The sequence below is a fragment of the Giraffa tippelskirchi genome, chromosome 1 (assembly GCF_054371585.1).
Source record: "Giraffa tippelskirchi isolate mGirTip1 chromosome 1, T2T-mGirTip1v1.2.pri, whole genome shotgun sequence".
Lineage (NCBI taxonomy): Eukaryota > Metazoa > Chordata > Mammalia > Artiodactyla > Giraffidae > Giraffa > Giraffa tippelskirchi.
Window position 1 is genome coordinate 140,483,656 of NC_137275.1, and position 12,166 is coordinate 140,495,821.

A 12,166-nucleotide genomic window follows, 5' to 3' on the forward strand; every position below is an offset into this window, starting at 1 on the left:
ATATTAGTACTTAAAATGCACACTTACATTCGACATATGCATATACCCATGAAACCATCACCACATTTAGAAAACAAGCGTTTCCATCTCCCCCTAAAGGTTCCCTAGTGCTCCTTTGTCTTGGTCCCCAGTGCCCTTCATTCCTTCTGCAGGCAGCTTCTTGAATGTGCTTTCTACCACTACAGATCAGTGACTTGTATTTTCTAGACTCTTATGTAAATAGGAGAATATAGTATATATTCTTTTTATATAAGTTTTTCCACATGGTGTAATGGTTTTGAGATTTCATCTATGTTGGATATATCAGTACTGTGTTCTTTTTTGTGGCTGAGTAGCGTTCCAGTTGTATGGATATACTCTGGTTTGTTTTTCTGCTCACTTCCTAATAGCTGTGTAGGTTGTTTCTAGTTTGTATGCTGTTAACAGATAAAGCTGCAGTGAACATTCATGCACATCTCTGTGTGTGAACATATATTCTGACTTATCTTTGTAAATACGTAGGAGCAGAATACCTCAGTCATATGGCCGGTGTTGTTTAAGTTTATAAGAAGTGGATAGATTGTTTTCCTAAGTGGTTGTACCATTTTACATTCCCACTATCAGTGCATCAGAGTTCCAGTTCCTCCACTTCTTGGCCCATTATATGAAAATGTATGTATAGTCATTTTTTTTTAAACTTTATTTATTCTAATGTGTGTGTGTGCTTTTTAAATCTACATTTTCCTGATAACCAGTGACACAGTCTCATTTTGACATCATGTCTTACCTAGAGATGATGGAGACGCAAGAGACTCAGTTTTGATCCCTGGACCGAGAAGATCCCCTGGAGTAGGAAATGGCAACGTGCTCCGACATTCTTGCTTGGAAAATTCTGTGGACAGAGGAGCCTAGCAGGTTACAGTCTGTGGGGTTGCAAAGAGTCGGATACAACTCAGCGTACAGACACAGATGCTGAGGCTTTCCTGTTAGGTAAAATTTCCCTGTATATACTAAACTCCTTTGAGCTCCCGGGGCACCAAAGATATTATTTCTATGTAAAATAATGACAGTCCAGTCCTACAGCATGTCTCTTGACTTATATTTATGAAACTTTTATAAAGAAACTAGTTACAGAGAATCTCTCTCAAAGTTTTTTGACTCTTGAAACTGTTGCTTGAAATCAGAGTAGTTTAAAATAATGTAATTTTAGCAGACTGTAGCTGACCTTCCTTTTCTTTATGTGATTCAGATTTTACAAACTAGAAATTTATTAGGAAGTCTGTCTTTAGAAATAGTCAAGGCAAAATCTCTCTCAAGTATCTTCTCTCTGGAAAATTCTAGACTCACAGCTGGAGATAAAGTGACGTAGTGAGGGAGAGGAAATTTGCATTGCTGTCAAATGGTGCGGTTATATTTCTGGATCTGCTCATATTCACACATGTGCAATATCAAGCATTGTCCTGAGGTTGGACTTTTCAGAAAAAACCACTTGATTACTGTGCTTTCCTCAGTTCTGATGCTGTATCTCCCTTTTTCTAATCTTAATTGAATGCCTCTAATTAAGTCAGTATTTTCTGGTGCACATACATGCACACAAAGCTCTAATTTGAAGGAGGAAATCCGATTATTTATCTTTGTTTTCCGGTTTCCAACTTTCTGGCATTCATGTCAGAGGCCTGCCTTTGAATGGGGTTTCTGGGTTTCCGAGGCAGTCATCAATCATTATTTTCTGTCCAGCAGTCTGTCTACTCACCTCCAGAATCAGTGGTGTTTCTCTGGTGGCTGCTCTGATGGCAGAAGGAAGGAGGAAGAGAAAGGATGAGTGGAGTCGGGAGTTTTTTTTTTTTTTTTTTAAGACAGACTTCAGGGCTATGTTGGCAGTGCATTTTAAAGACTCCACCTAAGTTTTGGTAAAGTTACAGTGACCACTTCTAACACTTGCAAAGTGTTTGGTGTGTGGCAGCTGTTGTGCTAGGTTATTTACTGGCATCTTCTGTTCTAGTGAGGGTGAGTGATGATTCTAGCCCCTTGTTTGTGGATGTGGAAGCTGAGGTTCAAAGACTTTAATTTGTCGAAGGTCATTGTGTATGTCTTGGAGCCTGGGTTTGAATCTGGACCTGTGTGTTCTATAATCCATTTTAATCCCTACATTGTACTGACTTGAATGGGATCAACACTTACTGCTTTATCAGAAAATATGGAAGAAGATCCATTTTTATAGCCTTGGAAATGTTATGCTGGATGAATGAGGAGAATTTACGAAAAATGTGCTAAGCACTTTCTCCATCCATACTTGTTCCACTGAGGGTCAACATAGACTGGCTTCCACTGAAATCGTCCTAGAAAGAAACATCAACTAATACTAAGATGAGGCGGATGTGAGCCTTAACGAAGTCCCCCACTTCCTTTTCTTCTTTTTCTAGTTCTGGATGCCTTTATGCCCTCCCGATGAAACTAGAATGTTAGTTTTGCAATTGCCCTTTTATTGAGACCTTTGTGTTAATTTTAGATGTCATCTTGACTTGGTGACAGGGAGTAGTACCCAGATGGTCGTCAAACATTATTCCAGGTGTGTCTGTGAGGATGCTTCTTGGTGACATTAACATTTGTTAATAGATGGAGTGCTGGCCTTTGCATGGAAACTGTGCTGACCCTGCAAGTACTAGGATTTGTCAGCCTCTGTATTAGTGTGAGCCAGTTCCTGATAACCAGTCTCTACATGATACACACATACACTCTGTTGATTCTGTTTCTCTGGAGCACCCTGGCTCATACAGACTGTTAATGTGTTCCTCTACATCAGCAGTCCCCTACTTTTTTGGCTCCAGGGACCGGTTTCATGGAAGACAGTTTTTCCGCCAGGCAAGGAGTGTGGGGGTGGTGGACCACATATGAAGGCTTCTGGTTGGCCCGCAGTTCACCTCCAGATACGCAGCCCTGTTCCTGACTGGCCGTGGACTGGTACCAGTCGATGGCCTGGGGGTTGGGGTGCCCTGCCCTGCATAACTCCGTGCCAAGTGATCATTCCATCTACAGGTAATCAGAAAGCATTTCCCACTGTCCCAGCTCAGGGAGAAGTGGGGTTGGTCCATTCAGCTCTGTCAAAATCTGATAGTTATGTTGCAGAAAGAAGGACCCCCTTCCAGCGGCCCAGAGGGGACGCTTATCTAACACTAGGCAATGAACTGTGAGAGAAGGCACAGCTGCTGACAAGAGACTTGATTGGGAAAGGGCGCCCAGGTGGAGATCAGGAGGGGAAGGGAGCCCAGGAGGATTGCTTTATTACCTGGCACGAGGTCCCATGTTTTAAGGTGATGGAGTGAGTTTCTGGATGTCTCTGCCCAATCATTCTGACTCAGTTCCTGGGGGCGCACATATCACTCAGCCAAGATGGAGTCCAGTGAGGAGGATTCTCCTAGGTTGGTAGGACATGTGAACTGGCGTCTCCTTTTGACCTTTCCAAATTCTTCTGGTTGGTGATGGCTTGTAGTTCTGCGTTCCTTACCAGGGCCTCCCGTTGTAAAGTAACTCATGCAGATGGTTACTGTGGCACCTGGCCAGGGTGGGCGGTTTCAGTCAGCATGCCCCCTAACAGACCTTCCCTTTCCAGCTAGGACATTTTAAGGCTGTCGCGGGAGTGAGTTTTCTCAGGGACTGCATGCGCGGGGCTGAGCAGAAACTCTAGGTCTGAGTGAGTCTCTGCGTGCAGTGCTGGTGGGGTCCCCAAAATGGGCAGCAGGCAGCACCCTGAGGCCCAGGCAGTGTCCGCAGCTTGTTCCAGGGGAGCTCGTGCCGTCTGTAAAGGTGGCCGTGGTTCTCACCTACCGGGTCTCTCCAGGTGAGGGAGTCACCCTGGGCTGCACATACAGCGCACAATGCTTTTGCGAATGCCTGTCTCCAACTTCTGCCCAGAACATGGTTTAGTTTTCTAATCTTAGGTTTGTTTGTTTGACGCCCCCTTCTCAGTCCCTGAAGAGTTTTGTTGTTCAGTCACTCAGTTGTGTCCGACTCGTCGTGACCTCATAGACTGCAGCGTGCTAGGCTTCCCTGTCCTTCACCTTCTCCTGGAGTTTGGAATGCAAATGCAAGAAATGGCTCCTTGTTTTTCTGCTCTTTGTTCCTCCCTCCCCTGAGGCGATGAACACAGGCCACCTGGCTCAGAAGGAGACCTGGAAGTAAGGGTTAAGAAGGAAAGGAAAGCTTGGAGGTGGGTGGAGTCAATTAATACTTCAAAAATACCATCTTTACATCTGATTCAGGCCAAAAAAGTGACCAGCTCCTTTTCCTCCTCCCTGCCCAGGGAAGATCCTTTACGTTTTTGGAATGTGGTGGTAATATGAACTTGGTTTCCTCCAGGTTTAACATCTCCAGCTCCTTTCTTCATTCTTTATTCAGCTATTCTTTCTCATGTGACATCCGTTTAAGTCTCTTTCTTGTCCTGCCTGATCACTTTCTTTGAATGAGCTTCATGTTGTTTTAAGATTTTTGACTGAGCCTGGGCACTGCCTGTGGCCTGAGCAGGCCGTGTGCATAATTTTAGGTGATTTCTGTTTTAGTGATAAAACCACACTCCTACCCCCAGTACCAGTGTCCTTACGTGTGTGTATTTACACACACACACAAACCACCCAACCCCCCCACCAGTGTCCTTGCATGTACACACACACAAACCACCAAACCCCCACCCCCAGTACCAGTTTCCTTGCGTGTGCACACACACATACCCTCACACCCTCCTGCTGTAAGTTAGAGCAAAAGCAGATACTGTGTATTTTCCTGCAGCTTTACTTGGTCCTCAGAGTCTCTAATGGGTGGGGTGGGAGCTTTCAGCCCCCGGGAATACTGTCCACATAAAATCAGGTCCTGCAGAATCTAAGAATCTTAATTTTACCATGGGCCTGAGTCACTTTATATTGGGTATTTCATCACCATTTAAAAAGAATTTATATACTCGGTAAAGATCTCTGTGTATAATTCTTCCATTTAAGGGGATATTTGTAAACTTTAAGCTCTGCTGGTTGCTGAACCAAACTTCTGCTGGAGGGGTCCATCTTCAGCTGGGGAAAAGCAGTCAGGGAGCAGGCTTTCTGAGCTGTGTGTCTTCCCCCTGCTCTCGTCCATCCCGGAAAGCTCATTTGTTCATAGTACAGTGGAGCACGTTATTCCTATCACAATGATAATGGTGAGGTTGGCTTCATGCATTATGGTGCACTGGTAGACCTGGCTTTGCCAAACAGCCCAGAATTTAAAGCTTTTTTTCCCTCATATTTTCACCACCCTGCATCCCTTCATACCCAGGGTTTAAGAACTTTAAAATTCTGATGAGAGTTTTTCCAGAGGAAGGTACACCGGGGTATCTCTGTCGGTGTGAGAGTAGACCCACCACCCACTTTGGAACATGCAAGATGGAACACTCAGAGGGACGATGGCCAGGTGGTGTATGAGAACCCTGACCCACATCCTCCACAGCAGTTAGCCCATTAAGGTCCGGACTTGGTCAGTGACTGCCAGCTCCCCTCTTTTTTGCCCATTTCCAATTCAGGATCAATCAGAGAAGGTCAAAATAGGCTTTTGGAACCAATCAGTTAAGAGGCTCTGGTTTCTACTTAGCCTACCATCAGACTCCCCATGCCAACAGCCTCCTATCAAAGCATTTCTGAAGCCTTCCCTTTTTTATTACAAGGCCTGCCTGTCTGAGTCTCTGCTTGATGCCGATGATGGTGTGTAACTCCTTGCTATACCCAGCCTGTGTTGGTTCTCACTGGGCTTGTCTTTATTTATACACATTTTATCATTTAATCCTTTGTCTCCATTGTTCTGATGATGCATAGAGAGGATAAGTAATCTGCACAAAATCCAACCACTGCTACATGATGGGTCAGGATTTGAATCTAAGCACCCTTGTGGCTCAGCTGGTAAAGAATCCACCTGGAATGCAGGAGACCTGGGTCCGATCCCTGGGTTGGGAAGATCCTCTGGAGAAGGGAAAGGCTACCCACTCCAGTATTCTTGCCTGGAGAATCCCATGGATTGTATCATCCATGGGGTCACAGAGACTTGGACATGACAGCGACTTTCACTTCATTTCAAGCTTTTATTTTGTGTTTAAACGGGTACCTCTTGCTGTCTCTCTTTGAGCACTTAAAAGCTGAGTGTTGATATCTGCTGTCAGATTGAGAGGAGTTGAGATTTGTTTTTTGTTTTGTTTTTTTAAATATATGTCTATTTTAGGTCTTCAGGCCACAGATGGGTAGCTGATCACCAGCCTGGTGCTCCCCTATGAGGTAGACTTGTGAAGTGCTGTTCAGCTGGGAGTGCATTTGCCAAGGCTCTCGCGTCTAGCTGAGGTTATGTGGCTACTTCTGGCTAATGAAATGTCAGCCTAAGTGACGTGTGTTCATTTGGAAGAGGAGGTTAAGTTGGTGATATGCTGTGTCCACACTCTCTTCCACGTCCTTCCATGGAAGTCATGTGGGGTCATGTCACAGATGGGAGCAACAAAATTTGTACTTAAAGCAGATCCAACCAGGAGGGCTGCCAGACCAGGGATATTCCCACTGGACTTGGCATAAATGTGAAATAAATGTTTTTTCTATGAAGTCATTGAAGTTTGGGGGTTCTTTTAGCAGTCAGCCTATCGTAACTAATACCTTTCTCTTAAAAAATACTTTCAGGGGGAGAGTTAAGCGCTCAGATCACTTTCTAGAAGCAATTAGATTCCATCTGGATCAGTAAAATGTCCACGCTGATGTTTCTGTAAAAGCACGTGTAGAACTTTTTTAGCTCGTAGAGCTAGAAGTACACAGTAGACTGTTGTGCGAGGAGCTGACATTGAATACAATTGATTGCAGCCACACTGGGAGCAAGACAGATGAGGTAAATAAATTATGAATTCCGGGAGAAAAGAGCTTGCAGTGGCTGCTCTTTCATTTCCCTCCTAACCCCCTGTGAGTATAAACACGCTTACAGATATATTTTATTAATCATTGTTTTGATGTATTTGGATTTTGCAAGTGGCTATTGTAGCTAAGGGATTTCTGGACACCCCTCCAGCTAATCAGATTAAGGACATGAATGCTGTGGCGACAAACTAGTGGATGTATGAAAAGACAAATGGAGACGCTCTCCCATACTGGCACTTGTAACCAGCTGTTTGTTGAAAATAACAGCTTTAGACCTCTTTCCAACTGTGTTTTCCTCACTTCTGGCTACAAATGATGGACTTTAGACTGAAAATTGCATGAGAAAATATTTAACAAATAGATAATCTTTCAAGGAACATCCGAATAAAACACTTCAAAATTCACTTTATGCTGTTTGGGAGAAAGATAGCACTGATAGGGTATATTTAAAGAGCCATCACTGCCAGAACGTTAAAAGACTTGTTCATTTTATAAAGATGGGGAACTATATCATTAATAGCAGAGTAGGCTCTGCATGTGCGGAGGACAAAATAGGCTTTGCATGAGCTCAGACATATCCCCACAAGTTTGTGTGTGTGTGTGTGTGTGAGAGAGAGAGAGAAAGCGCTCCTGGTTTATTTCTATCTTGTACTTTATAGGATGTAGATAGTGATCACTACTAGTCTCAAACTTTGGTTCTATTCAAAAGCCACACAATGGAGTCTGACCCAAGATCCCAGGAAACTTAAGAAGATTGCTTTGCATTCTGATAGTCCTTCCTAGACAGTCGTCTTGTGGTGGTACCGTTTGCTATGGAAATCTGTTGTATTTTTCTGTTCTTCTGGCTCTGCCTTCTTTACCACTTGCCTGTTTTGTTCATTGCTTCATCTCCAGCACCCAGCACCCTGCCGGGCACAGAGAATACATTCAGTATTTGTGGAATATAGTTAAGCATGAGCAAGGTGACAGAGGTTGGGGAAGTCTTAACATTTAAACAGAAGATGGGACTTGGGATAAGACGTGAAGGTTGGATGGTTTTGACTATGTAAAGAGGAGCAGAAGTATTGCAGGTGGGGGATGGAACACACCCTGGGCTTAAATCTGGGAGGCAGGAATGATTTCAGTATGTTTTTCAGAACAGTAAGGAGAAGTTGGGGAGATAGGGTTGGCAACATGGAAGATGTGCTTCATGGCTGAGTACCGCTTTCAGATGCCAAGGCTGAATATAAGTATGGAAAATTCATCCGAAGTTTTAGGATAGTCTTGTTTTCACTCAAAAGTTGTTGTAAAATGTCTTTTGTGAGTTAGTTTTACTAGTTATGGCCACACACTTTGAATCCTGTTTGCCTATTTGGTTCATCTGCATGGAATTCTCATTAATACTGTACATGTAAAACCAGGCTGTAAGAGCATTTATTGGTTTCATGTTCCCAGAGAAAAGAATGGAAATTCATTTGTCACTCAGCCTTTGTACTTTCCCATTCCTAGCCCCTGGATGGAAGATTCTTGAGTCTAGAAGTATTTTCTGGAATGGATGAGATTCTGTCAGACATACTTCATGTCACTTGGGTTCTGGAGTGTCCAGGCCTGGGGAGAGCTGAGGAGCAGGGCTGGGTCTAAGACATCACTCAGATTTTTTTTCTCTAATTTGGTCACCATATTTCGCAGCTTCTCATTTTTAAAAATTTTTATGATTAGCTTTATTAACAGTATGACATTTTCATGTAGTCTTTAACTTTCTGCTAGTTCTAATATTCACAGTGTTTAAGTTCAGATCAACAGATATTCAAGCCTACATGAGAAAAGAATGAAATTAGATTACCTTTTAATATAATCAGCTAAATTATTTTTAAGAGTAAAAAGTTAATGTCGTTATTTAGTTGCTCAGTTGTGTCTAACTGTTTTGCGACCCCATGACTATAGCCCACCAGGCTCTATAGTCCATGGGATTTCCCAGGCAAGAATACTGGAGTAGGTTGCTATTTCCTTCTCCAAGGGATCTTCCCAACCCAGGGATTGAACCTGTGTCTCCTGCATCGGCAGGCAGATTCTTTACTGTTGAGCAACCAGGGAATACTAGGATTTAAAAATCTAAATTTCCACTGTTACTGTTAATTTAGTCATATGACCAGTTGCAGCAGTTTCTCCAGCTCCTTATGGTCAGAGAAAAAGAAACTTTTCATTGGTCACTCTCCCATAAAGTGCTTACTTGAGAAATTGGGAGTCTTACCTCTCTGACATTTTCTTCTTACACAGGAGCAGAGGAGTAGGTAGTCTGGCTGCCTCAGCTCAGCTGTTTTGCTCACTTAGGGAGACTAATTTAATAAATCAGAATATTCTTCCACCTCAGTCCTTAATAACAATAATTACTAGCAGTTAATTACAGTAATTACTAATATATATTTCAGTTGTCAATCAGTGACTCTTCTCAGTCATGTCCAACTCTTCAAGACACCAAGGACTGTAGCCCGCCAGGTTCTACAGTCATGCCGTGGAGAATGCCATGGGGTTCTCCAGGTAAGAATACTGGATCAGGTTGCCATTTCATCCTCCAAGGGATCTTCCTGACCCAGGGATTGAACCTGCATCTCCTGCATTGCAGGTGGATTCTTTACCCACTGAGCCACTAAATGCTTAGAAGCACACTGAATTGTTCAACTATATTACTTAATTTATTCTCCAAGAACCATAAGTTTTATGATCCTTAGATCAAGAGAGATTGCCCTGAGAGTTTAGGGGATGTGCTCAGTGTTACTGAGCCAGTGAGTGATTGGGTTGTCTGTGGATTCCTGGTATGTTTTGATACAAACTATAATCACTATCTAATGCTAGCCTATGCCTCCATTTTAAAAAAATATTTATTAATTTATTTGCACAGGAGTCTTAGTTGTGGCACGCAGGATCTTTAGTTGAGGCATGTGGGGAGCTAGTTCCTTGACCAAGGATTGAGCCTGGGCTCCCTGCGTTGGGAGCATAGAGTCTTAGCCACTGGACATTCAGGGAAGTCCGTTTGCCTCCATTTTTAAAGGCAATGATTCTCACTCATATTTAGGCTAAAGTCTTCTTCCCAGTTTAGACAATCACAGACCTAACTTTAAGAGATACCATCTGCAGAGATTATTCAGGTAGAACTAGGAACGCTACAAGAATGTGGTGATCTCCATACTCACTTACCTGATGGCCTAGGCTCAAATCCCAGAGTACTGATTATTCGTTCTGAGACTTAAGCCTGTTTTCTCATCTGTAAAAATTGGGATAGCGCTTACTTCTCAAGGGATGTGAGGCTTAATTAAGATACTGTGTGTAAAGTGCATAGCACTGCACCTGATAGACGTAAGAACTCTGTAGATTCTGTTAATAATTTCCTGCAAAGTGCACACAGTTTGAAGTGATAAAAGTGGAGCCATTTTCTTAGTTCAAAAACCTCACCTTTTTTTCTTTCTCTGAAAGCATGTGTTGGAGTGCTTGGTGGTCCAGATAATGAAGGAACGTGAAGCAGAGTAGACAGATGCTTCTAACCTGTAGAAAAGACTGCAGGACTGACTAGATTAGTATCATATATTTGTGGGAGGAAATTTTAAAATAAAGTATATTTGGAAACTGAAGTTAAAAAAGGGATCATAAAGTGCTAAAGGGATTTCTTTGTGAACCTTGAGCTTCTCTATCAATACTGTTAAACTTTGAAAATCACAGGGCCATTGATAATTGTGGAACAGCCTGGGAAATCTACCCTCCCAGTGTGCACACACACACAGTTATGCATACAGTTTTGGGGTTCACAGAAACACCCTCAAAAGCCCATCCATGTGTTTGCTCCCAGGCCCTTATAAAGGCCTCTGGGGCACTGATGAGTCTTTTCCATCAGGACCTTTCCTTAGTGGTGATGAAGGAATTGGAGGTTGAAGATTGAGGAATTTTGCGGATTAAAACACAGGTGTTGGTATAAATTTCCAGGTCCAAGATGGGGCTGCTCTTGTCTGAGTGCTACTTTAGCAAACTGAAACTTAGATAACGTGCACATGCCTGTGTATATCCAGTATATCCAGTCAGCCAACCCCCAAATCCCAAGCTCTCTCTGGGCTCTTTACTTACTTCCTGTTCCTTATTCTTTATCCTATTGAAAGTTTCCTGCCTTCTGCCCCATTTTGCAGTTGTCTTGGAGAACCTGCAGTTCCTTGGAGATGGAGACTGGTCACTTCATGAAAGGTCAGAGTTTGTTCCTATCACCTACATTATCATCTTTAATAATTTTTAACAGAGAGGAGGACATAGCAGTAAAGGGGATTTTGTGGATGAACTTGAGAAAGCGTGAAAGTGAATGGTGGGGTGTCTTAGGGAATAGAAAACAGGCTGAGACTGAAAGAAAAAGTGTTAGTCACTCAGTCGTGTCCGACTCTTTGTGACCCCATGAACTGTAGCCCACCAGGCTCCTCTGTCCACGAGATTTTCCAGGCAAGAATACTGGAGTGGGTTGCCATTTCCTTCTCCAGGGGATCTTCCCGACCCAGGGATTGAACCCCTGTCTGCTGCACTGCAGGCAGATTCTTTACCGTTTGAGCCAGAGACTATAGATAACAGTTTTTGCTTTCATGCTGAGGAGTTTCTGTCTCATCCACAGAGACTGACCATTTTCAGAGCATTACAGGCCTGGGGTGTGGCAAATCAGGGGTGGGGAGGTCATCTCAGTGTCCCTATCACAGTTGTAACTGGAATAGCTGCACATTATGGCTTAAATATAATGTTTATTCTGGATTAAGGATTTTATAGATTTAAAGCATTGGAAAAAAGTCTGCTTTAGGCCAAAGAATCCCAAGAAAACTTTAAGGCAAGGAATTGACGTGAGGCCGTACTTGAAAAGATAATGCTGGCAGTAAAGCTCAGTGAGGACACCAGTCAGGAGGCCAGGATGAGTCTTGGCTCTGGATGCGCATTGTCTTGTTGAACTGTCACCTATGATGAAAACGTCTCATAACTGTGCTGTCCAGGAGAGAAGCCACTGGCCATGTGTGGCCGTTGAACACTGGAAATGTGGCTAGAGTTGTAAAGGAGCTGAGTTTGCAATATTACTTTCATTAGTGTAAATTTAAATAGCTATTTATGGCAGGTGGCTAGCATATAGAACATTCCCAACTCTGGATGGATGATATATCTCCCAAAAGAACATAGCCCTCCCTGTGCACCTTGATTTTAGCCCAGTGAGACCTGTGTCACACTCTGGACCTATAGAACTATAGGATAATAAATTTCTATTGTTTTAAACCACTGAGTTTGTGCTACTTTGTTAT

The 12,166-nt window shown here is 43.1% G+C and overlaps 1 protein-coding gene across 1 annotated transcript in view; it reads left to right on the forward strand.

The window, feature by feature from the left end:
- The window catches only part of ELAVL2 (ELAV like RNA binding protein 2), a 307,766-nt gene that overhangs the window by 219,971 nt on the left and 75,629 nt on the right, over positions 1 to 12,166 (forward strand). Inside the window, exon 15 of the transcript XR_014056211.1 lies at positions 771 to 969. The gene's annotated coding sequence lies outside the window, so the exon portion shown is untranslated. The remainder of the gene's footprint in view (positions 1 to 770; positions 970 to 12,166) is intronic.